The 26,754-nt window shown below is 40.0% G+C and overlaps 3 long non-coding RNA genes across 3 annotated transcripts in view; 1 reads left to right on the top strand and 2 right to left on the bottom strand.

Moving 5' to 3' along the window:
* Nucleotides 1-468: 468 nt before the first annotated feature.
* Nucleotides 469-7,359, bottom strand: LOC120396808. The gene is made up of 3 exons (XR_005593402.1): nt 7,279-7,359; nt 5,514-5,573; nt 469-533 (listed from the first exon to the last, which is right to left on the bottom strand). It is a non-coding gene; the product is annotated as an uncharacterized LOC120396808 (long non-coding RNA).
* Nucleotides 7,360-9,040: 1,681 nt separating this feature from the next.
* Nucleotides 9,041-10,876, top strand: LOC120396806. Its single transcript, XR_005593400.1, has 2 exons — nt 9,041-9,093; nt 10,171-10,876. It is a non-coding gene; the product is annotated as an uncharacterized LOC120396806 (long non-coding RNA).
* A 1,244-nt stretch (nt 10,877-12,120) lies between these two features.
* Nucleotides 12,121-26,754, bottom strand: part of LOC120396807 — a 36,680-nt gene continuing 22,046 nt past the window's right edge. Inside the window, exons 2-3 of the long non-coding RNA XR_005593401.1 lie at nt 13,040-13,144; nt 12,121-12,340 (exon numbers count right to left, since the gene is read on the bottom strand). This is a non-coding gene — a long non-coding RNA (uncharacterized LOC120396807). The remainder of the gene's footprint in view (nt 12,341-13,039; nt 13,145-26,754) is intronic.

The raw sequence follows: 26,754 nt of genomic DNA, 5'->3' as shown, positions 1-26,754 counted from the left end.
ACATAGCACCCACACTCTGAAAAACAAGTCACATTAAGGTGTCTCAAGCTGACACCAAAACATGGTACACTAGTCACTTTTGGAAATCTTGCAACTGTACACACAGGGTTTCATATGCATAAACCCTGTTATGTCTCCTTGAGCTTTTCCCAGAGACCATTAACTGAAGGTGAGAAGTTGTTGGAATTGCCCAAGCACTAAGCCAGAGAACTTTATTTTTCCAGGCAGACAGTCCTTATAAATATGCTAATTACTGGAATATAGACAAAGGTATATCATTTTAGTTTTGTAGACAGAGAAGGAGGAGAAAACGCTTTATGGAATTCCCCATGCACTTTCTTTGTGTCCTCTTTTCAGTGCACTTTCTGCTATGACACTGTCACAGAACAATCCTGATGTGAATGTGAAGACTCTACAAGATGAGGTAACATCTCTTAGGAAAATAGAGTGCTTATTCTGGAATGTTGGTCTGTTCTTTGTTGTGGTGGGTGAGGAGGATCACAGAATATCGGGTTACCAAGTGATTGGGTGTTCTAAAATGTTGAATTCAAATTGTCAGAAAATTGTGCACGCAAGTAAGCAAAAATAATCTAGCCTTCAGTGTCACTGGACTGTGCTACCACTGTCACAAAATGACAATTTTCAGTAAGATGGGTGCCTCCAGCCCTTGGTCTAGACTTGACAACTGTAATTAATTTTTAAAAATGGAATCCATTTCACTGTTTAATCACCCTGAGAAGTGCTTTTCACCTTTTGAACTTTCAGATGCTAGGTTAAGCAAAATGGGTGCAAAGTTTCTTTAATCATGCAAAAATATAAATCTGATTAATGTATAATGAAATAATTGAAACAAAGAATGAGAATCAGAACTTCACCATAAATTTGCATATACATTGGTACAAGCTATCACAACATAACCCAAGGGAATTAAACCAAGCAAAATTAATCATGTTCAGTCTTTGCTGGAGCTTTTTCCCCCCCGCATAATATTATCATCTATCGGAGATGTTTGGGCCAAGATTTTCAGGAGTTAGGAGCTTGGGGCTACTGTTGCCTAATGTGACCTGTTAGCACTTCTGAAAAATCAGCACATTTACTTAGGCTCCTATGTAGGGGTCTAATAGTGGAACTTCAGGTTCCTATTCTGAAAATGTTGGCCTCCTGCTTCTTCATTGATTTTCCTGTTGTTCAATAACAGCTGCAAACACTGACTGGGTGATTTGTTGTCATTTTTGAATTCATAAAGTTTCTCTCATGTTTCACTGAATATCTAGTTCTTTAAGAGTTAAAATAATATATTGTATGACAATATTGAAACTACCTTTCTCACATCCTCTTGTTAAGTTTTAACCTAATTAAGCAGTCAAAATTCAAACTTACATCCTGCATTGCTAACAAACAGACAATTTAATCTTCAGAAAACCAGTTCCAAGCCTCCATTCCCCTTTTGATCTCACACTATCGTTACCAGCCAGCAACTTAGAATCAAAGTTATAGCTCTCGTACACTCCATGTGTTACTAACAGAAATGAATTTTTCCCCAAATACATATTAAGCACCAAATTCATATCAGATGTAACTCTATTTTAGTAAATGGTAACACCCTCGATGTATTTTGGCACAAGGTTTTATTATAGAACACAAATTTAGAAAAACGTCCCTCTACAGGATGGGGATAGGGAAGGATAAACTATATCCAAACAGGAAGAAGAAGCATAACAACAACGTGCAAACAAGATGGTGGAAAATCATGAATACAATCTATTTACACATTCAAGTTCCAGCCTACTCCTCAACCTGGGAGGATTTTTCACTCCCTGAACTTGCAGATTCCTTGGCAACTTGCCTCAAGAGGATTCTTGCCTCTTGCCTGTACTACATCCACCCGACACTCCAACCTTGGCTCTCTTCTTGCCACCTGCAGAGGTGGAGCTGCCAAGGGCTTCCTTCACAGAGGTTGACCTTGAATGTCTTCCCTTCAAGGAATTTTTCTAGATCATTGACACTCACAATTATTGTACCTGTCCGAAACCCTCTTCCTTGCAGAGGATACTCCATCCATATTTTAAAATAAAAAACAATAACCACATTTTTCTTCTGTGACTAGATCACTTTTTGAAAGAAAAATATTTTAGGCTGGAACAATGTCTTTGGAGAAAAGATGTCTAATATTTTACAAGGGAGAACAACAACAACAGTGGGAGCAGCACAGTTAAAATACAGCATATGGATGTACATATTTCAGTCACACAGTAATAGTAGGGAGCCACTGAGCTTTTATTTTTAGGGAAAGCATTTATCTTTAACCTGGAGACTGCAGCCTCCCTCTGTTAAATGCCAGTTGTTACGGCAATTGTAAAAGTAAAACTAGGGGAAGGTGGGACTGGATTGGCATGAGATGCACAGGAAGACTTTGTAGTGTTGCATAGTTAACACTCATTCCTAATTCCATAATGATTCCTTTCTTGTGGGAAGAGAAAACATTTAAAAAGCCAGTTATAGTGCTTTGTCTTCCCTGAAGCAGCCCAATCTTAATTAAGCTTGCTTCAGTTAATTAAAACCATTATTCAAATGTACTATCTTGCAATAAAGTTAAGAAACAGGAACATTTCACTCCCCTCTCCCCCCATTTTTATCGACATTAACTGTGGTCCTGGGATTATGCTGCTCAGGTAATGGAGTGCTGTACCCTGCTATTGTGAAATAAGCACTGTCAGATTCATTGGGGGTGTCCTAACACTTAAAAAGCTATTTCCATATGATTTGAAATATATTGATGGTATTCAAAGTAAATATGTGGTTTACCCTGACTCCCACAGATTTGGAAAACCAGGTGAGCTGAAAGCTGCTTCCATTCTGATTGGACTGTCCACTTGAGAAACACCTGTTTTTCACACGAGGCTGGCGATGGCCATAATTTAACAAAAGGCTGGTGCCAAAGTGATGTCATCAGACTAAAGCAGCTGGATGGGTCTATGAGTATTGAGAATTTTGTGCAGATGACAAGTTTAGCAAAGGAAAATGCACAATTTAAGACTACTCTGTAGCAATGGGAGATTTTACGCTATGTCAAAGAGAAGTGTATGCAGTAACCATTGGTATGAAATACATACACTTCAACCAAACAGGTTGCCGCCTCCTTCATGCCTTTGCATATTTTGCTGGATGCATATCACAGGCTGAATGGTTATGACCACAAAACCTTCATTTTGTGTGCACTTTCATTGCTGAAGTCTCTGACATTTTGGCTAAAGATGAGCACAGGTACCTGTGAAATGTCTCAAACATTTCTTCAGTTTTTGGGACAGACTTCAGATACAGATTATTCATCTGATATTCTTGTCTGCACTGGACTGAAGAGATTTTTAGTAACTGCACCTCCTACCGCAACGTAGCATGCTGTCAGCTTGCAACAAGGAATTCATAGTTATAAATTCTTTTATTCCATCAACACATCTAGACTTTGTGGCAATCTGGCCTGAAAGACACAATCCTGATCTCCACTCTCTAAATAGCTTCTGTTTCTGTATCCCTTGAAACTCCTTGAAACCTGAAATTCATCCCTTCCATTTTTCACAGCCTCTCCTCTGTTACATGCTATTTTTCAACCACTGAAGCTAAATACATGCAAATAGCAATGGGTTTGTTGTAGTACTTCTCAAGGAATAGCTCTGTAACTGTGTGTTCTAGGCCATGGCCTTGCTGGGGATGGTTTTGTGAAACTTGAAGGAATACATGTCTTTAAATTCCAGAATGGCCTTTGCTTATGTCCGATTTATCAAAATGTATAAAAATTATTTTAAAAGCTGAGGAAAATTCTGGTATTTAGGCTGCATGGGTGCTAGATAGTACACAGTAGTTACATTTTAACCACTCCCAGCTTCCCCCCCACACACAAAAAAGACAATCACAGTCACAGAAACTAAGTTTGTGAATGCTTTTCTTGTTAGAAAAATATAAAGCCTGAAGACCATTCCACATAGGCCAGGAAAGGCTTCTACACCATTCCATAGCTTCACCATTCTCTTCTCCTCTGCCCCAGGCTTGTATTTCTGTTCAGACCTCTCTCCCTCATTGCACTAGAGACATTAGTTACATCCGCTAGGAAGGTAAGACATCCATCATACAGCTCACAATACCACAGAGTTTAAAGAAAACTTTTTGCTTTTATATTGTTTTAGAAAAAATCATTTACACTACTACTCTGATACAAAAAGGAATAATCAGTAGAAACCTAGGTAGAGGTAGCAGTGCATGGTAGTTCCACTGAATGCTTGCCAGTTATTAGCATTTGGTGCTGAGACCAGTTTTTGAGAAAATGGATTCTCACGCAGAGTAGAAGTGACACTCACTTCTTCCTTTTCCATGGTTACATTGATTAACTTCATTCGGTTCTATACACTATAAGACATAAGCTCACCTAAGCTGAAATCTGAACTGTACCCTGTTCAGAATGAAATCTGTCTTAAATATTCACTCAATGAACCATGATAAACTGCTGTTATATTGAGTTTTATCTTCTGATAAAGACAGAGCAGAATCACACTCAATATTTCAGGCTACTTTGAAGAGGTCTCTTCAAATAAGGTTGCTTAATTAGGCCAATTCCTGTTCAAGGTTCACTTTTGGAAGAATTTTAAAGAATTTCTAATGATGCACAAGAATTAGAACATTCATTAGGATTTCCATAACCTGGTCCAGATACACAGTGCTAGCTGACTTTAACAAGTGGGTGCGATCGGCCAAATCCTAGCCTGGGTAACCTGTTAACACCAGGGCAGGCAGCAGCATGGGATGACAATCAGTTTCCATGGAACTGCTATGTCTCAACCCTGTGCAAGTGACTAAGAGAACAGGACCTGGGCTTCACCCACCCCCACAACATCCACTGATGTAGCTATGCCAGATATAGAGCGGCTGCAGTATACTTCCTTCCTGGAGCACTGGGGAGATTGGGAAGGAAATTGTGATTCCTTGAGTCAAAACCCTTCTGAGATGTTCTAGGGACAGTGCAATAGTGAGCTGCCCTTACAGTGGGTAGATTGTAATGTCATGGTCTAACCATTAAATATTAATTCTATTCTGTGAGTCGGTTACAATTTGCATATGTCAGTACTCACCACTGGAGGGCGGGCAGATGAGCTACACAAATGACAGAGGTTGCAAGCTATGTGGTTATATGATTTTTTTTGGTTGGTTGGCAGTTTCCTTCAATTTTCAGGTCTTCATGCACTCTGGTCTGATTCACTTACTTTTAGTTTTATTTCCAGATTGCCTGTATGAAGACACCTTCTCCTTTTATTGGTCCTACACAATATATCTTAAGGAATTTTCTAAAATTATCCAATTTATTCCTCTCCAAGGTATTTTAATAACCACTTCCAGTTAAAATGAGTAAATATAGCTCTGACTTTCAGTAGTCATTTCAGAGATCTGGACAAATCCTTTAAGGTCTTTGTTATCCAGTCTACTCCAGTGCAGTTCAAATCAGTATAGCAATATATTAAACTTACCATAATATCCAGGTCCTGCATTTTTCAAAAGTTTCTAGTATTTTCAGTTTTTGGTTTTACCTGGTGACAGAAGAGATTCCTGTGATTCACTTCTTCTCTTTGCTATTGCAGGGCTGGTTTCCCTGTCCCCCCCACCCCCAATACATGTAAGTTTTTATGAAAGTTCTTGGATAATGTTTAACCCAAACATACTTCCTGTTTTGTTCTTGAAAAGAGAAACTGAAAACATTTCTTCTATATAGGGGCTCCTTAACAGGCCATGTGATTTTTATTTTACTTCAGTTAAAGTACCTAAGATAGATAAATTTACTCTTCCACCAGTAGCAGAATATATTCTACCACAGCAGATCATGGTTTCATAGTGTCAGGGATAGGATGTAGGTGGCAAGGCATAGTGGTTAGCATAGGACAGGGGGACTAGGGTCCCCACACCAACCAGGAGTCAGAACCAGAAAGTCAAGAGCAGAGGTCAGGAACCACGTGTCAAATTCTAGGAAACAGAGGTCAGGAGCAGGAGAAAGGAGCAGGTAGCTGTGGGTGAACAATCCAAATCAAGATGGAGCCAGCCATATAGACAACGTCTTATTCCTCCCTCTGGCATCAGTAGAGGGAGTGGGGCAATTGAGAGCTCTGGTTTTCCATCAATCAGGGCCCAGGGGTGGACCCTCCTATCTGAGCTGGGTTTCAAGGAGTCTTGGTTCTAGCTGATGCCAATAAACCATTGGGTAGACAGATGAAGTGTGACAAAGCTCCAGGAATCCTGAGAACCTGGAATTGAGACCTGTGTGTCATGACTCATGGATTCTAAGGCCAGAAGGAACCACAATGATCATCTAGTCTGACCTCCTGTATGACACAGGCCATAGAGTAATTCCTAGAGCATGGCTTTTAGAAAAACATCCAATCTTGATTTAAAAATGGTCAGTGATGGAGAATCCACCATGACCCTTGGTAAGTTGTTTCAATGGTTAATTACTCTCACTGTTAAAATTTTATGCCTTATTTCCGGTCTGAATTTGTCTAGCTTCAACTTCCAGCCATTGGATCATGTTAAATATTTCTCTGCTAAATTGAAGAGCCCATTATTAAACATTTGTTCCTCAAGCCTGGAGGAAAAGAAAGTTGTCCCTACAACTGCGCTCCAACCTGCTTTGGACTGTTCACCCCAGTACTTAGTGACTATAATCAAGTCACCCCTTAACTGTCTCCTTGTTAAGCTAAATCAATAGATATAAGGAGCTCAGTCATTACGAGGCATGTTTTCTAATTCTTTAATCATTCTCATGGATCCTCTCTTAACCTTCTCCAAATTATCAACATCCTTCTTGAATTGTGGGCATCAGAACTGGACACAGTATTACAGCAGCAGTCACACCAATGCCAAATTTATAGGTAAAATAACCTCACTGCTCCTACTCAAGATTCTTGTTTATGGATCCTAGGATTGCATTAGCCCTTTGGCCATAGTATCATACTGGGAGCTCATGTTCAGCTGATTATCCACCAGAACCCAAATCTCTTTGAGAGTCTCTGCTCCCAAGACAGAGACCCTTTAGCAGGATCAGCAGCCACATGAGCACTCCTTTCCGGCCAGAGATCATGCTGTTGCACTCCATCCCTGTTTTCTCCTTCACAAGGTTCCTGAAACAAATTCAAGACAGTCCAAAGGAAATTAAAACATTCCCCACTGGGGGTCAAATATATTCTCTCAAGTATACACTGGTCCTCCAGGTCCCAACCCAAGTTCACTGTCTCTCTCTCCCACCAGAGGGTTTCCAGCCCCCTTTCCCAGATACGGACAGAGTTGAAAGTCCAAAATGCCACTGCTTCTCAGGCTTCTGTTTCCTACACATCCCTCAGTTTACTGCAGCCACCTGCTGCCCTTTATAGGGAATTTCCTAATCCCACTCAGGTGGGGCTCATTCAGTAATCAGGATTGTTTTAGCCACAGACTCTCCAGTCCATGGGGCAAAGCACCCTGTTACAATCCCCCATTGCATAAGTATGGCCTACATTCTTTGTTCCTAGATGTATACATTTATATTGAGCCATATTAAAACACATATTGTTTGCTTGCACCCAGATTGTAATCTCACCAAAAAAAGATACCAAATTACTTGGATGGGATCTATTTTCCATAAACCCATTTGATTGGCATTAATTATATTACAATCCTTTAATTCTTTATTAATCCAGTGCCATACCAGCAGCTCCATTATCTTGCCCAGGATCAATTCAGACTGACAGGCCTAGAATTACTTGGGTCATCATGTTAAACCTTTTAAAACATTTGTTCAAAGAATTACACTTTCTTGATTTAAATTTTTGGGTAATTCTAACCATCTGTCTTAGATCTATAGCGTTTGAAAGATTTGCAGGATAATAAAAGACTTTCTAGAGCAAACAGCTACTTGTAAACCTTAGATTCTGTTTTAGGTTCAAATGTGGCCTTTTCTCTGACCCACCAAGTTTATATATAATACAACTGTGACACTGTTCATCAGAAAATTCGATTTACTGACAGCGAATCAGTATAATTTATTCCTTCCCTTATTCTATGGCCTTCTAGGGGTTTGTCTGTCCCTGTTGGGCCATTCTGGCAACATAGACTATCTGGAGCATAGAGTAGTATAAATAATGCACACAAGGTGAGGAAGTAGGAGAATGAAGCTGACTGTAATCAATTGAATAAAATAGCACAATCAGTTCCATTAAAAATCAAACAAACAAAGTGGAACCTCTCTCTCTATTTTTTTACAATGTATCAGATTAAGGCTTATAGTTTTGGATAAATTCTAGTTTGGGTATTTTGCTTTCTAAAATGTATTCTCTGGTGATTGGTAATTACAGTTCTGGTAGATGCTATGTCAGCTGGAAATTCTTCTCAGGCTTGTTGAGTTTGAAAGGTAGTTTACTCCAGCTGCATATTAACATATGATCTCCCATTAAATTATATCAAAAAGCATAAACATTGATCAAAAACAGCTGCCAACACTTAAAAGGTCCTATCATTCTGGTTTCATTTTGTATTCAGTGTAATAACAGTAATCAAAATGAATTTGTATGGCATTCATCATCTCTTTACATAGGTGCTGTATTGTAATTTAGTGTTAATTAATGGAGATGTTGTTATAGAAGCTACATAATGCACTGTGATTCTACAGATTGAGAGCAGCAATGGGATGTTGGTCTTATGAGCTGGATGCTTATTGCTGTCGCTGTTGTAATGTAAATGCCTAGGGGCCATAAAGAAATTAGGACTGTATATGAATATGAATAACAAATGACACAAATATCATGGTATTCAGAACTCCACTGTGGAATTTGAGTATCCTGGCTGAATGGCTGAGATGTATTTGTTATTCCAGGAATGCAGACTGGTAGATTGGGCTGATGTGGGGTGATCAGCTAGAGGAGAGGGAGAATATATGAAGATTAGAGAAAGGAATTCAGCTGGGTGTGCCTGGATTACAAAATTCACTTTTGGATTTAAATAGGTCTAAAGTTTGGAGTATCTAAATGCATACAAAGAACAGGCCTGAACATACTGCAGACTGCTGCACTCCATTGGCATGTACAGGTGACTGAATAGTACTGCTTATGCAAAGAGAGCTCTACAAAACCAAAACTTGGCTAATCTAGCTATTGTAATGGATATTTTTCTTTGGCATTGTTTGTGTCTTCTTGGCCTTGGGCAGCTGCTGGGAGCAGAGAAGACAGATTTTAGGAGAGGGAGCAAATAAAAGGAAGATTGAGACATAGGGGTAATAGGGGTCGGGGGAGATGAAGCATTGCAGTGTGCTTGTTAGGGTGAGGGTAATGTGCTGCCACCCAGTGGCTATACACATCTATAAGCTAAGTTTGATGTAGTCAATGGAAATTAACATTTCCCAAACTGTTGGGTTTGATTAACATTCATTAAAGACCCAGGGCCGGTGCAACCACTTAGGCAAATTAGGCGGCCACCTAGGGCGCCTAGTGGTTGAGGGTGCCTAAAAGCCCGCTCAGGCGAGGAGGTGGAGTGGAGGTGAGCTGGGGCGCAGGGAGGGCCGCCTGCAGTAACGGAGGTGGGGGGGGGCGCACAGGGGAACCGCTCTCCACTCCAGATCTCCTCCACTGAGCACATAGCCCCCGCTCTAACACTCCTCCAATCGGCTCCGCAAGCCTGGGAGGGGAGGAGAATTAGAGCGACGCCAGCATGCTCAGCGGAGGAAGCGGAGCCGAGGTGAGATGGGGCGGGCTCCCCAGGCGTGGTTAGCTGCCACAGACGGGGGGGCTCCTGGAGCGGGGTTAGCTTCCGCGGGGGGGTGAAGTCTCCCCAGGCAGTGTTAGCTGCCACAGGGGGGGCTTCCTGGGCGGGGTTAGCTGCTGCGGGGTTAGCTGCTGCGGGGGCTCCCGGGCGGGGGCTCCTCTGGTGGGATAGGCGGGGAATGGTTAGCTGCCGTGGGGCGGGGTTAGCTGCCGTGGGGGGTGGCGCAAGGTGGAAGTTTCACCTAGGGCGCGAAACTTCCTTGCACCAGCCCTGCCCATGCTGCACTATTTATTTTCTTTTTTAGCTTCATTAAATTAATAATGCTTTTACAATCATGCTATTTCCAAGTCCAAATAATAAAATAGATCTGTGTCTGATTTCTCCCTTTCCCCCTACAAAATCTAGATCTGAAAATGAATGTCAAATGCACCCAGATCGATCCCTAGCAGAGACCAGAAACAGGCATCAGAAGCCAGTCCAATATTGGCAATGGACCCACCTCTGGTTACTAGTCTGTTCAGGATCCCGTAGCCAGACTTCTGAAACACAGTGCTATATTATCACTCAGTATGTCCCTCTACCTCTTTCACTCTGCATCATCTAAGACAGGTGTCCTGTAGAAATAACACTGTCATTGTGTATTTACAAACTGTTATACTGTACAAATATTTGGAAAGTTAGATAGTTTCTTGTCCCTACAATCAGATCAGCTGCTACAGGTGTGAAAAACTATACATATGGTCAGCATTATGTGCACTGTCATAAAAAGTAAGATTGAACTGAGTATAATTTTTAATTAATTCACTCACAGGGCTGTGCTAAGCTGGGCTTTCATGTTTTATGAAGTCTATTAAACCCCTGAGTTGGATTACAACCTTTTACTCAACTGAGGACTACATACTGTATATAACAGTTGTCATTATTTTGGTAGAAAGCGTTTTAATATGTACAGAAATGTCAAAGCTGTATTTCAAATAATTTAAGAATGTAAAGTTCCATTTTTTAAAAAAATCCTGCAGTAGATTGTGTTGCAGATAAGCAGAAACATGCCGTTGAGTTGAATGTAGGGCTTTGCGTGAAGCCCAATAAAATAAAAGAAACCTAGCTGTGACCCAAGGATTGCTTGGTACCAACTGGCAGAGCCACACGTATGCATACTTGTTACAGCTGTCTGCTGGGTGTGGTATCTACACAGTAGTTTGTCAGAGTGTCACATAAAGTCTCTAATCAAAGCCTGTGTTATACTGGTCTTCATAATCATTGTGAATTTTTTTTTTGTTGCAATGTATACATACCAAAAATTGCTACTGCAAACAGGATGTGTTCTCAGCTTTTTGTCTGTCTGAACTGCACAGCTGATGCCTTTGGGAAGTGATCACAATTCTCCAGAAAGCTTAAATCTTCAAAGTTTGGGTATTTGGCTGTACTGTTAACTTACACGGTGATCAGACTAGGAGTTTATTACTAGTAACAGTTTAATATATGGACTGATAGATACCTATTTAGGTTGCTATTTCCTCAGACCACAAATGACTTGTTTTTGTGTTGAAATACACTGTGTAAAAAAATGTTTTAGATTTCTAAGATGCCCAAAGGGGTAGTATTTGAAAACATTAATGTTACACAAGAGCATACAGCTGGTTATATTAGTTGCTATCATGTTGTGATATGGCTAACACATATATATTCTATTGCATGTGATAACAGTCAACAACAGAGTATGATTTGGTGGTCCCTTCTGGCTTAAACTCTGACCAAATATCATATGGTATTGTAAATGTATATAATGGCACTTTGCTGTATCTATGATGCTTGGTGTATGGGGAAGAATTCAAAAGTCTAGGGAGATATATAAAGAACTACAGGACATAGTAATGTCATTATATTCAGCATAATATTGCCTGACATAACAAATCAGCTCCAACTTACAAATAAACCATTCGGTGGGTATCCTGTAACTAGGCGACAGTCCAGTCGATGCTGCTTGCTTTTGTTTTTGCCTAGTCTCTGTTTGTTCCATTGGAATTTTCTAAATTTCATATTTCTATGGGAGTTGCACTCATAAAAATGATGGCTCTAACATTCTTGAAACTGCCATTTTACTACATATTCCAACTCTTTTATTGAGAATCCAGCCTATTTTCCCCCCTCCACCCAGGTAATTAGTGGTGTGGACTCATTATTAGTATACCATTTTTGTCCCTCTGAGGGTCTGTATCTTTGTTATTATAGTCCCTACATATTGATAGCTGAAATAAACAAGAGTCATTCACTGATGGCACATAAATATTACTCCTTTAAATTTTAAAACAATTGTTTTAGCATTTTTTTAATGATTCATTGACATGTATTATTAATACGCATACATTATTGAGCTGGCTCACTCATACAGCTACAGTGTGGAGATGGACTTCTGATCTCTGGGGAGCCTCTTCTCCCATGTAAAATTATACTCTGCCAGCTGGCCAAGCAGCAATATTGTGTCAGCTGCAAGAGCTGATTTTCCTCCTCTAAGCTGAAGGAGAGTTAGCAGGAGGCTGTGGGCTGTGTGTGTTTATGTATATGTGATGTATACCTGGGGGATGGGAGAAGAACAAACCTTAATCTCTTGAAAGCAATCATCAAACATTAAGTTAAAATAAGACTACCCAGTGAGAGCAACTCATCGGTAATAGAAAGGAAGTAAAAGATTGTCCCCTTCATTTAAGTGTCTCTGCTTTTGCTTTGGCACCCACTCATTCTGTGTTCCCTCCTCCACCATGTAACTTTGTGTAACAAATCCTGCTCACTTTTTTCAAGTAACTAGACCCATTGAAAATTTCTTGGACAGGGACATTTTCTAATGTTTGTAAGAGGTCACACACACTATCATAAAAATAAAATAATATCCACCTTGTATAATTTCTCATAAGAACCATTTAAAGTTCTGAGAGTGAAATATATGTCACAGTTCAGAGCAACACACCTGTATTCCTCCTCTGTAGGGTCCAGTAAGGGCACCTAGGCTACCAGCTTCTCCGCCATCACCACTCTTAGGAAAGACACATCTCTCTCCCTCCTGACTGGGTATTCCAGGCTACACCCTGATATTCCCAGCAAGCCAGACTGCCTATGCAGGCCAGTGTCTGTGCTTTATTTTTGTCTGTGTACTTGCCAGCAGTTACAAGTTACTGCACCGCTCTTTATAAGCAAGTATATTTATTCTTAAGATAAAAGCATTACAGAGAAAACATATAAAATTATAAATGGTCCTACATGTAGGCTAAAAACTTACCAGAGGTCACTTATCAGCCTTATGGGGCCTCAACAGGACAAAATCCTTTCAAGCTTTCCAGGAAGGACTGGGGGCCCCTCTTGGACAGAAGGTCCTGTCTGTTTGCTGGATCAGAAAGAAGGCCTAGAGTCAGTTTAAACACAGGCAATTTATCTAAAAGTCCTTTCTTTGTCTGTTGGACTCTGAAGAATTCAATCTGAATTAGCATATGTGAGCCTCTAGAGGTGTTAAAAACTGAGTGAATTTGCCTAATCATCTCCCACTGTTCTTATTTCCTAGAGGGCTCCATGTGTTCACCCTCCTGCATGGAATTACATATAATCCCTGGCCCACAATTATACATAAACTTAGTACAGTAAGAACTCCAAAATATATTGCAGGAAATTACCATATCTGTCACATCCTGGTACCAATGAACTTAATGGAAATCTTGCCATTAATTTCAATGGGGCCAGAATTTTATCTTATTGCAACAGCTATAGCAGTTGTCCTGGAATTTATAGATTAATAGATAAGGCTAGAAGTGACCATATGTAACACAAGCCATGAAACCTTCCTGAAATAATACCTGTATGAACTGGAGTATATCTTTTTTAGAAAAAATATACAACCTTGATTTTCAAATGGCCAGTGAGGAAGAATCCACCAGAACCCTTGGTAAATTGTTCCATTGGTTAATCACTGTCACAGTTAAATGATTGTGCCTTATTGTCAGTCTGAGTTTATCTAGCTTCAGCTTCCAGCAATTGGATCATGTTATACATCTGATAGAATGAAGAATCCATTATCAAATTTTAGCTCTCATATAGGTACATATAAACTATCAAGTCATTCCTTAACCCTCTCCTTGTTAAGCTAAACAATTTGAGTTCTTTGAGTCTATCACTATAAAGCATGTTTCTTGTGGCTCTTTTCTTACTCCCTCTCCAATTTTTCAACAGCCTTCTTGTGTTGTGGATACCAGAACTGGACACAATATTCCAGCAGTGGTAGCACCAGTGCCAAATACAGAGGTAATATAACCTCCCTGGTCCTACTCAATACTTCCTTGTTTATACCTCCAAGGATCTCCCTAACCCCTTTTGCAGTATATAAACAGTTGGTGATTTGAAGGGTTCTGTCCTGACTTTCCTATTTTAGGCATAACTAAGAGCTGGGTACAGAGTTACACACTTAATAATTCAGGGCCATACCTCTCAAATGACCCTCATTTCAGGAGGCATCACTTAAATATCGTTTCAGGCCAAAGTTACCTACATCACACACAAATGTGGTGTCCCCTAGGTTTTACAGTTGAACATTGTATACATCAGAAAGGCAAAAATCATAGAAATATAGGGCTGGAAGGGACTTTGAGAGGTCATCTAGTGCAGCACCCTGCATTGAGGTAAGACCAAGTATACCTAGACCATCCCTGTCAGGTGTTTGTCTAACCTGTTCTTAAAAACTTCCAAGGATGAGGATTCGACAACCTTATTTGGAAGCCTCAGTGTTTATCTATCCTTATAGTTAGAAAGTTTTCCCTATTATCTAACCTAAATGTTCCTTGCTGCTGATTAAGCCCCTTACCTTACTTCTTGCCCTGCCTTCAGCGGACATGGAGAACATTGATCGCCATCCTCTTTAGAACAGCCCTTAACATATTGGAAAACTGTTACTGGGTTCCTTCCCCCCATTTTCTTTTCTCAAGACAAAACATGCCCATTTTTTTAACCGTTCCTTATATGTCAGGTTTTCTAAACCCTTTATAATTCTTGTTGTGCTAGAGCCACTAGACTCTCTCCAATTTGTCCATATCTTTCTTAAAGTGTGGCATCCAGAACTAGATACAGTATTCCAGCTGAAGCCTCACCAGTGCTGAATAGAGTGGGACTGTTCCTCCTGTGTCTTACAGACAACCCTCTTGTTCATATTCCCCAAGAAGATATTAGCTTTTTTGCAATTTAATATCATTGTTGCCTCATATTCAATTTGTGATCTACAATAGTGCTCAGATCCTTTTCTGTAGTACTACTGCCTAGCCAGTTATTTCCCATTTTGCATTTGGGCATTTAATTTTTTCCTTCCCAAGTGTAGCACTTTGCACTTGTCTTTATTGAATTTCATCTTGTTGATTCCAATTTGTCACAGTTGTTTTGAATTCTAATCTTGGCCTCCTTAGTGCTAGCCATTCCTCCCAGCTTGGTATTACCTGCTATTTTATAAGCATACTCTCCATTTTGTTGTCAGAATCATTAATGAAAATATTGACTGGGACCAGACTCTGGACAGAGTCCTGCAGAACCACACTAGATGTGTCCTCCTAATCTGACAGCAAACCACATTGTGAACTCACTTTACAGTTTATTTAATCCAGACCACATTTCCCTAGTTTTCTTATGAGAATGTCATGTGGGACTGCATCAAAAGCCTTACAAAAATCAAGATATATAACATCTATAGCTTCCCCTATCCACTAAGCCAGTAACTGTGTCAAAGAAGGAAATTAGGTTAGTTTTGCATGATTTGTTCTTGACAAATCCATGCTGGCTATTCTTTAAAACCATATTATCCTCTTGGTGATTACAAATCAATGATTTAATAATTTGCTCCAGTATCTTTTCAGGTATGAAATTTAGGCTGACTGATCTATAATTCCTGGCTCCTCTCCCCCGCCCCTCCGCTTTAGAGATAGGTAGTATGTTTGCCCTTCTGTAGTTCTCTGGGACCTCACCTGCCCTCCAAGAGTTTTTACAGATAATCATTAATGGTGCCGAAAATTGCTTCAGCTAGTCCTGAAAATACCTTATGGTGAATTTCATCAGGCCCTTCTAACTTGAATATATCTAACTTATTTAAATACTCTATGTGTTGTTCTTTCATTACTTTGGTTTGAACTCTTTTCCTCTTGTTAATATTAATTGCATTAATCTAGTCACCATTTACTTTTAGGGAAAAGCAAAATGGGCATTGAACACCTGAGCTTTCTTACATTTTCAGTCATCTTTTTTTTTTTTTTGCTCCTAGAACTCCTTTTATTGCCTTTATGTTCCTTGCTAGGTGTAACTCATTTTATGCCTTTACCTTTCTGATTTTGTCCCTGCATGCTTGTACTTTCCTTTTTGTATTCATCCTGAGCTATTTGTCTACATTTTGTAGGATTCCTTATTAATATTTCAGGTCATGAAAGAGATCCTGATGAGGTCATATTGGCCTCCTACTATTGTTCTTATCTTTCTTTTGCATTGGGATAGTTTACTCTTGTACCTTAATATTGTCCCTTTGAGAAACTGCCATCTCTCCTGAATGACTTTTTCCCTTATGTTTTCTCCCCATGGGACCTCACCTACCAGTTCTACGTTTAAATCTCTCTCTCTTTTTTTTTTACTCCATTGTCTTTATTCTGCTGCTCTCACTTATAGACTAGTTAATTTTAGCATTCATTTATCATTGTGTTGTCTATTGTTATGGTTAACTCAGATGTTATTTCATATGTAGCCAATGCGTGCTAAAGATATTTAAGTTATAGGTATAGATAGAAGTAAGATAGGACTATAGAAGTAGAAGACTGACACATATTTAGGAGTGATGAATGTGTATTAGGTATATAAGTAAAGCATGACTGCAATGCAAAGCCTACAGGGTGAGGCCTATAAGATTTCAGCTTAGGTCAAACTTTAGCCTACTTGGCTAAGTGGGTGACCAAAGAATAACCCTATGCCCAGACTGCAAGACACCTGATTATAACATCATATAAAGTTCTGTTCCAGCCACAGGTTACCCTGGAAACAGGTTGATGTAAATAAGATGCTAATAAGAAAAAGATAATTATGAAAAGCTGGGCACCTCAAAATTTATGGGGTGTGGAAGTACAGATTAGGAAAAGGCAGGTTGGAACCCTCATGCTTATACATAAGGTGTTAGGCATGGTCAGAAAAATAAGAGATTCCCTGTTTGAGCTAGAGTGGGAAGACCCTGAGGGAAGATCTCATTGGGAAGGCACCAGCACAAACCACTGCTCTATCGATGATCCATGCAACTTTATTAAATCTTTTGGTATGTGAATATGGATATTGCATTGGCCAGTGCATAGACTCTCTTAAGTTTTGTGTATGTGTAACATACAAATAAAAAATCTTGTTTGTATTGTAACTATGTTTGGGGTTACTGTCCTCATTCTTCATGAAGTTCTAGAGCCTCCAGCTCTAGGGGTGATTCCCACCCTAATTATCTTTGAACTGTAGCAACAGGAGCTGGACTCACTGTAATTTACCATAGAACTATCAATTACTTCAATTAAAATAAAGGCTACATACTCTTTCCTTTCCTTAAAATCAAGAAATCTATCATTTCATGTTCTCTTTCAACCACGTTGCTTTCAACCTTCAGATTCACAACTGATTCCTATCTGTTAGTCAGAATCAAGTCCAAAATAGCTGTCCCCCCTGGTTACTTCCTCCATTTTTTTTAAACAAAATGTTCTCCTCAATAGCTTCCAGAAATTTACTGGACATGTTGTTTTTTGCTGTATTATTTTTCCAACAGTTATTTGAGTAGTTAATGTCCTCATTACTACTAGGTCTTATGTTTTGGAAATTTCCATTATTTGTTTTTGAAAGAAATAAATTGGATAATTTGTTAAATTGGAGAAGATTCAGAGAAGAGCCACGAGAGTGATTAAAGAACTAGAAAACAATATCATAGAAATATATCAATATCATAGAAAACAATATCATTACAAATAGAAATATAGTGATAAGCACAAGGTTTTTCTGATTTTATTGATTTAAATATCACAATTGTGGGAAATTATGGGGAAGGCGTGAAATTATTTAATAACAGTAGACCTTGAGATTCAAAAAGTTAAAGCTTTATAACTATTAAAACGCAAATTGTCAACATCACTTGTCAAAATATACACAGTAAACATCCTTTAATCAAATTTTAATATGTTCTCAAATAGCATTTTCCTTCCTTTGTCTATCTGTAAATTTCTATTACTATTGATGGAAACATCTTTTTGTTTGTAGTTTTGTATATGGTGAAATCAATTTTTACTGACATTTACCAACCAAAATCCAATCCTATGTATAATGCAACCTCATTCTTTTTCCCACCTGTCCTTCCAGAACAAGCTATTCCTCCTTTCAACATCATGTGAACAGCCATGCATACATTTCCAGGATCTGTGTCCCCCAGCCTGGGCTTCATCTGAGTGGATGGATGAGAATGCAACCTGCTCCCCTGATTCCTTCACTCTCATTCACAGAGCCCTGTAGTCACTGCTGATCTGTTCAGGGTCATAACTAGCAGTACCATGAGTACCCACATGGATGAGCAGCATGGAGTAGTGGTCAGAGCAGGGATTTGGAGCAATTGAATTTTTTAATTGCTCCACTCCGGCTCCTCTCCAGCTCCGGGCAGAAACCTACTGGTCCATGCTCCAGCTCTGGGCTCCACTCCAAAGCCCTGGGTCAGAGGGACCAATGAGACTCTGCAATCTTTCCATAGTGTCTTGGATGCATGGAACTGAGGTTACAGAAAGAGTCACTTCCATTAATCATAGAATATCAGGGTTGGAAGGGACCTTAGGAGGTCATCTCGTCCAACCCCCTGCTCAAAGCAGGACCAATTCCCAACTAAATCATCCCAGCCAGGGCTTTGTCAAGCTTGACCTTAAAAACCTCTAAGGAAGGAGATTCCACCACCTCCTTAGGTAACCCATTCCAGTTCTTCACCACCCTACTAGTGCAGTGTTTCCCAAACTTGGGATGCCACTTGTGTAGAGAAAGCCCCAGCGGGGTGGGCCGGTTTGTTTACCTGCTGCGTCTGCAGGTCCGGCTGATTGTGGCTCCCACTGGCTGCTCCAGGCCAATGGGACATGCTGGAAGCCATGTGGGCCCAATCCTCTAATTCATTAATTAGATGAATCCCATAGTATTTAAAGTTTCCTGCATGTATACTTTTGTGTCCCCCTCACTTGGGTTGTTGTCACACACTGGGTCCCACATTTAGGCCTTGACATGCTGAGAGGTATGCTAAGGGCTAGGTTGTATGATCTTGACTCACATTAGTGAGTATTGGTATTGACACCTCCTCATTGGGAGTGTACCACATTCACCCTAACTAAATTGGCCTTCCACATTGGTTCTCCACTTGTAAGGTAACTCCCTTCTCTTCATGTGCCAATATATATTTATGCCTGTTTCTGTAATTTTTCACTCCATGCATCTGAAAAAGTGGGTGTTTTACCCAAGAAAGCTTATGCCCAAATAAATCTGTTAGTCTTTAAGGTGTCACCAGACTCCTCATTGTATTAATGAGTAGCTACTCACAGGAGCTGTCCCATGACTTCAGCGGGATAACCTATGTGACTAACAGCCCCCAGCATGAAGGTCATACAGTCTAGCCCTAAGGGTCATATTTTGCTCTCATCTGCAATGGTGAAAATCTGGAGTGACTTCACTGCAGTCACTCCAGATTTACATCCTGGTAGATGAGAATAGAATTTGGCCTTAAATGGCCATGCCAAATTACTGTAGTGAAACAGACAGATGTTTTTGTTTATATTTTGAAATGTTCCCTAAGCATCATGTACACTTTTGATTATAGAAAGGGTTCTGTGATGATATGTTTTGCTGTATCTTCCAGACATTAAATCAGAATATAAAGTGCAATAGAATAAGCCCATTTTGGTAGTGCTTATCTATGCATCTAGTTGAATTGAAAGCAGCCAATATTGATTATAGGTGAAAGGCAATTAAAATAATGGGCCTGTACCTGGCAACCAGTGCCAAAAGTATTCTTGGCACTCATAGCATTTACCACATAAGCAATGACTGTCAAATTTAATGAGCAAACATATTTTCCAGGAATAAGCATTTAATATTAATTTGGCTCTATTTTGCAGAACACATGCTTTATTAAATTTGTGTGTTAACACTGTAAAAGTGAGCAGACTATTTTTTTAAAGGAAAGAATAGCCAAGGCTTCTAATTACAGTTGGGAGTGATTCATAGTGTAAAAGAACCATGTGGCCAGTAAATTACAGTGAAACAAGAGAGAAGAGTGGGTGGTTTAGGTTATCTGTATCAGAAAGTTATATAGACACCGATTTCTACAGAAGTCTTAGCTGTACTAAGCCAAGGCTGCTTCCTATTTTATATGCTTAAGCTATTCCTGGCAAACATGAGCCTTTGCTTTTAGCTGAGTTTGCTCTAAGCACTGCTAATTCTGTAGAGAGTTGTGGCTCTGCTACTGCCCTGGGAGCAGAATGGGAAGAAGATAAAACTCAGAGTCACAATATGCCTCCTGGTTTCCCCCAGCTCTAGTGGGGTGTATCCTGTGCCAGTCCTACGTCTATCTTAGCATACAGCCAATGGTGTGTAATGCAGCTGCACTAGCTAGTATGTTAAGAGGTAACATACTACCTACCTTTCCTACCTTTCCCCCACCCCTTCTGACCCACATGCATGGGGCAGGGGGACATAGTAGCTCCACAAAGGCTGATTTACCCAGTATGGGAAGCCAGCCTGTCATAAACAGATAATTAAGGGTTAATGACTCTTTTACCTGTAAAGGGTTAAGAAGTTCACCTAGCCTAGCTGACACCTGACCAGAGGAACCAATGGGGGAACAAGATGTTTCCAAAGGAAGGAGGGAAGTTTCCTTTGTTTAGTCAGTTTTCAGTTTCAGTCGGAGTGAAAAAGATCAAGGAACCAGCCTGTTATCAGAGTAGTAAGTTTTAGAAAGGAATAAATAGGTTTATGTTTATTTCTTTGTAACCTGTCTTGTGCAATTAGAGGAAGAATCAAATTGGGTATTTGGGTATTTTTTGGGGGTAACTAAGGTATTGCCCAGGGGAACATCCTCTGTGTTTGGAATCTGTTGTCTGTGAGAGTAGCTGGTATGCTAATCTCTCCCAGAGGGTTTTCTTTTACCCTTCTTTTCTTTAATTAAAAGCCTTCTTTTTAAAAACCTGATTGATTTTTCCTTGTTTTAAGATCCAGGGGGATTGGATCTGGACTCACCAGGAATTGGTGGGGGGAAAGGAAGGGGGATGGTTAAATTCTCCTTGTTTTAAGATCCAAGGGATTTGGATCAGTATCCACCAGGGAATTGGTGGAGGAGTCTCTCAAGGCTACACAGGGAAGGGAGTGCTTGGGAGTGGTGGCAGCCAGACCAGATCTAAGCTGTTAATTGAGCTTAGAGCTTCTCATGCAGGTCCCCCACATCTGTACCCTAAAGTTCAGAGTGGGGAAGGAACCTTGACACAGCCCAAGGAGAAAAGGAAGGGCCTCATGTCATACTATTCCACAGGAATAAAAATAGTGGGTGCACAGCACCTACCGGCAGCCCCATGGATCAGCTCCTCCCCCTCCCTCCCAGTACCTCCCGCCCACCACAATCAGCTGTTCAGAGGCCTGCAGAATGCTCTGGGGGAAGGGTAGGAATTGGTGGGGGAAGGATAGGAAGAGGCAGGGCGAGGATGTGGGCCTGGGCTAAGGGGTGGAGTGGGGATCAAGAACCCCCCTCCCAGGAACTGGAGAAGTTAGTCTCTCTAAACTCTCACAGAGAGGCACCATCTCCTTACTATTTGTGTATTTTTTCACACTGAAATCAGCTCAAGAAACTCCAAGAGCACTGGCTTCTGGAATAAAGAGGAATTGAGTAAAGTTCCTAAGACTTTTTGTATCTTCCACTTAAAGAGAAGTACTCTGTATACTGGAGAATGTATCTTTCTCCTGTTTTGCAAAGATTTACATGCATAACTTCCTCACATTAGGATTAAAATTTACTTTTAAATCTGTATTGTTCTGGGAAATGTTATCCTGTAACATTCATTTTAATCTATTCATTCTTATTTTTAAGCACACTCCATTGTGATATTCAGAAAGAACAACAAGGTATCTTGTTAATAGTTATGAAACAGTCTATTTAATAATTATTAGGGCTGTCAAGCAATTAAAAATTAATTGCTATTAATCATGATGTTAAACAATAGAATACCATTTATTTTAAATATTTTGGGATGTTTACTACATTTTCAAATATATTAATTTCAATTACAACACAGATTACAAAGCGTAGAGTGCTCACTTTATATTTATTTATTACAAATATTTGCACTGTTAAAAACAAAAAAAATATTTTTTAATTCACCTCATACAAGTATTGTAGTGCAATCTCTTTATCATAAAAATGGAACTTTCAAATGTGGAATTATGTTAAAAAAACCCTGCATTCAAAAATAAAACAGTATAAAACTTTAGAGCCTACAAATCTACTCAGTCCTACTTCTTGGTCAGCCAATCACTCAGACAAACAAGGTTGGTTACAATTTGCAGGAATAATGCTGCCTGCTTCTTGTTTACAATGCCACCTGAAAGTGAGAACAGGCATTCACACGGCACTCTTGTAGCTGGTGTTGCATGATATTTACATGCCAGATGCGCTAAAGATTCATATGCCTCTTCACGCTTTAACCACCATTCCAGAGGACATGCGTCCATGCTGATGATGGGTTCTGCTTGATAAAGATCCAAAGCAGTGCGGACTGATGCATGTTCATTTTCATCATCTGAGTCAGATGCCACTAGCAAAAGGTTCATTTTCTTTTTTGGTGGTTTGGGTTCTGTAGTTTCCACATCAGAGTGTTGCTCTTTAAAGACTTCTAAAAGCATGTTCCACACCTCATCCCTCTCAGATTTTGGATGGCACTTCAGATTCGTAAACTTTGGACCAAGTCCTGTAGCTATTTTTAGAAATTTCACATTGGTATCTTCTTTGCTTTTTATCAAATCTGCTGTGAAAGTGTTCTTAAAGCTAACATATGCTGAGTCGTCATCCGAGACTGCTATAACATGAAATATATGCAGAATGCATGTAAAACAGAGCAGGAGACTTATAATTCTCCCCCAAGGAGTACAGTCACAAATTTAATTAACACATTTTTTTCTTTAAACGAGCATCATCAACATGGAAGCATGTCCTCTGCAATGGTGGCCAAAGCATGAAGGGGCACATGAATGTTTATCATATCTAGCATGTAAATACCTTGCAACATCAGCTACAAAAGTGTCATGTGAAGTCCTGTTCTCACTTTCAGGTGACATTGTAAATAAGAAGCAGTAGCAGTATCTCCTGTCAATGTAAACAAACTTCTTTGTCTTAGCGATTGGCAGAATAAGAAGTAGGACTGAGTGGAATTGTAGGCTCTAAAGTTTTACACTGTTTTATTTTTGAGTGCAGTTATGCAACCAAAAAAATCTGCATTTGTTTACTTTCACGATAAAGAGATTGCACTTCAATACTTGTATAAATTGAAAAAATACTACTTTTTTGTTTATCATTTTTACAGTGCATATATTTGTAATAAAAATAATATGAAGTGAGCACTGTGCACTTTGTATTCTGTGTTGCAACTGAAATCAATATTGAAAATGTAGAAAAACATCAACAATATTTAATACATTTCAATTGGTATTCTATTGTTCTAAGTGTGATTAACTACGATTAATTTTTTAAATCCTGATTAATGTTTTTGAGTTAATCGCGTGAGTTAACTGTGATTGACAGCCCTAATAATTATATTTCAAAGGGTCTGGAGTTTGAGTGGGCAAAATATTTAAACCTGAGTCTGAGAAATCGGGCTGGAAATTTCATGAGTACTGGCTTTCTTTTGAAATTTCTACCATTTCAGCTTCTTATCCCAGTTAGAAACTGAAGGGATAAACAGTTCCATACCTTAGGAAAGTTTTGTTCTAATGATGATTCAAAGAGTGCTGGAGAGTGAGATGGGCAGGTAGTTTAAAACTGTTTTGTCTAGTCCAAATTCTCATAGGTTACATCTACACAATCACTGTCAGCAGCATGTAGGTTATGTGTAACTACATGCCACAGTGAACAGCTGGCTGTGGCCACACTGTGGTGTATAACTACATGTGTTAGTGAAAGACTCTGGCAGGGGAGGCAGTGGGGGAAGGCTTCACCCATGGGGAGCTAGCAGAGGTTTTCCTTGCTGCCTTCCTGATGCAGAAGCCTTTCCCCACTGCCACAGCCTCACCTTGCAGCAGGGAGTTGCTGGAGTCTTTCCCCGTTGCCTCCCCACTGCCAAATCCTTTTCCCACTGATGAAGCTTTTCCCTGTGGACACTTTATTGCTAAAAACAGCAGTGTAGTTAAGGGATGCACAGCTTGGGCTGTAGAGAGCTGTGTAGGGCATGTACCCAAGTATACACCTACAGGTTTCAGGCCTGTCTTTACAGTGGTGACAAGTGCAAAGTAAAGCACACTGGAAAAAATAAGCCCAACCATATGTACAAAATGATGGGGTCTAAATTATCTGTTACCATCAAGAAAGATCTTGGAGTAATTGTGGATAGTTGTCTGAAAATGTATGCTCAATGTGCAGCAGCAGTCAGAAAAAGCTAACTGAACATTAGGAACCATTAGGAAAGGGATAGATAATAAAATATCATAATGCCACTATATACATCTGTGGTGCACTCACACCTTGAATACTGTGTGCAATACTGGCCACCCCATCTCAAAAACAATACATTAGAATTTGAAAAAATACTGAGAAGGGGAACAAAATTGATTAGGGGTATGGAACAGCTTCCATATGAGGAGAGATTAGAGAGACTAGGACTACACAGCTTAAAAAAAAGAGATGACTAAGAGGGAGATATGATAAAGGCCTATAAAATCGTGATTGGTTTGGAGAAAGTGAATATGGCAGTGTTATTTACCGTTTCACATAACACAAGAACTAGGGGCCATCTGATTAAATTAATAGGCAGCAGGTTTAAAACAAAGGAAGTACTTCTTCATACAATGCACAGTCAACCTGTGGAACTCATTGCCAAGAGAAGTTGTGAAGGCCAAAAGGATAACTAGGTTCAAAAATGAATTAGATAAATTCGGGGAGGATAGGTCCATCAATGGCTATTAGCCAAAATGGTCAGTGATGTAACCCCATGTTCTGGGTGTCCCTAAAGCTCTGACTTCCAGAAACTGGGACTGGACAGGGGATGGATCACTTAATTGCCCTGTTCTGTTCATTCCCTATGAAGCATCTGGAACTGGCTATTGTTAGAAGACAGGATACTGGGCCAGACGAACCATTGGTCTAACCCAATATGGCTGTTTTTATGGTCTTACTATATAGTCGCCTAAGCTGTGCCTCACCATCTACATTGCTATTTATACCCAGGAGTGCTGGACCAATTTCTGTAGTGGGGGTGCTGAGAGCCATTGAACCAAACTGTTAAACCCTGTATATAATGGAAACCACTTCAAGCCAGGGGGTGTAGCAGCACCGTCCATACCCTTAATTCCAGGACCTATGTTTATATCTATGCTAGGGGGGCTAGTCATGTACATACTCTACACACAGCCATAAAAAGTGTGCAGTGTAGACGTATTTATAGAGGCACTTCCATGCCTTTTTCTACATAGCCCTTTATGCTTAGTAAAACCTCCCTGATTTCATCTGCAAGCCCCCTACACTGTCCATGTTAGTTCTTCTTAAAGAGCTACATCTGTGGCACTGCCTATACTGAATCTAGCTGACAAACATAAAATCCCCATTTTTTGCTTCCTTCCCATAACTTCTATTTGCCTACCTGCCCTTAGACTTTGAGCTCCTCAGGGTAGGAATCATCCCTTTTTGAATGTCTGGAAGATGCCTAGCACAATGTGGGCCCACCATAAATAAATATTAAATGATAATATTTTGGGGTTACTCTCAAAAGCAGAGGTCCCCAGGGAGGACTGTTTGGGGTGAGGGTGGGGAGGGAAAGAGACTCTGGGGCTGGGGCAGTTCCCACAGGAGGTGGGGAGGGAGCGCCACCCAGCTTTACTCCTGGCCCCTTGCCCCTGTCCATGTGCTCCCCCCAGAGCCACAGCCCCTCTCCCAACCCTGGCTGGGGAAGGGAGGGGCATGCACGGAGAGGGACGGGGGGGCACGATCCTGAAATGTTTGGGGACCACTGCTAAAGAGCATCCATGTTACCATTGAAAGTATCTTTCTGAACTGACTTCTAAGAACTGAATTCATTGACAATGTCACTCAGTTATGGATGCCTATATATCCAGGGATGCCTGTGGAAATTTATACAAACTATCCCCCCATAAATCATTCTGAGGGTTTCCAGAGCAAAACAAATGACAGAGATTCTTCCTTTAAATCTCACCCTGAAATGTTAATATTTCTCATTCGTACTTCATTTATTCATTTCAAAAGCACTTCCAAAAGAGACACCAAAATGAAGAGAGTTCCTGCCCACAAAAGCCTACACTCTAAAAGAAAGACAGAAAAGACAGAGACAGTTTATTCTGAACTCTTAATTTTTCAAAGTCAAATGTTGACAAGAAGATTGTCTGGAGTAACATCTTGGCAAGTGTTTAAGTAATCCCACTTAAGGCTTTATTTCTAAGTGTAAAAATGCATTTGGTATAAGAGTTAGATGGAGTGATACCATGCATTCTCGAACTAAAACAGACTTGAGACATTATATATTATTAAAAGTAAAATGACTGAGCATAAGGAAAGACCTTTCATATAAAACAAACATTTCCATTCAAAATACTACTGGTTCCCACAGCCCTGACACACTTGAATTACAGCTCTAAAAGATAGGTACTAATGGACTAAATTCATCCTTGGGGGTAACTCCATTGACCTCAGTGGAGTTACAGAAGGGATGTATTTGGCTCAATATGTTTAGCAGG

This window comes from Mauremys reevesii, linkage group 2 (assembly GCF_016161935.1).
Source record: "Mauremys reevesii isolate NIE-2019 linkage group 2, ASM1616193v1, whole genome shotgun sequence".
Classification (NCBI taxonomy): Eukaryota; Metazoa; Chordata; order Testudines; family Geoemydidae; genus Mauremys; species Mauremys reevesii.
The sequence above is the reverse complement of the archived record's forward strand: the minus strand, read 5'-3'. Positions and strand labels throughout refer to the sequence as shown.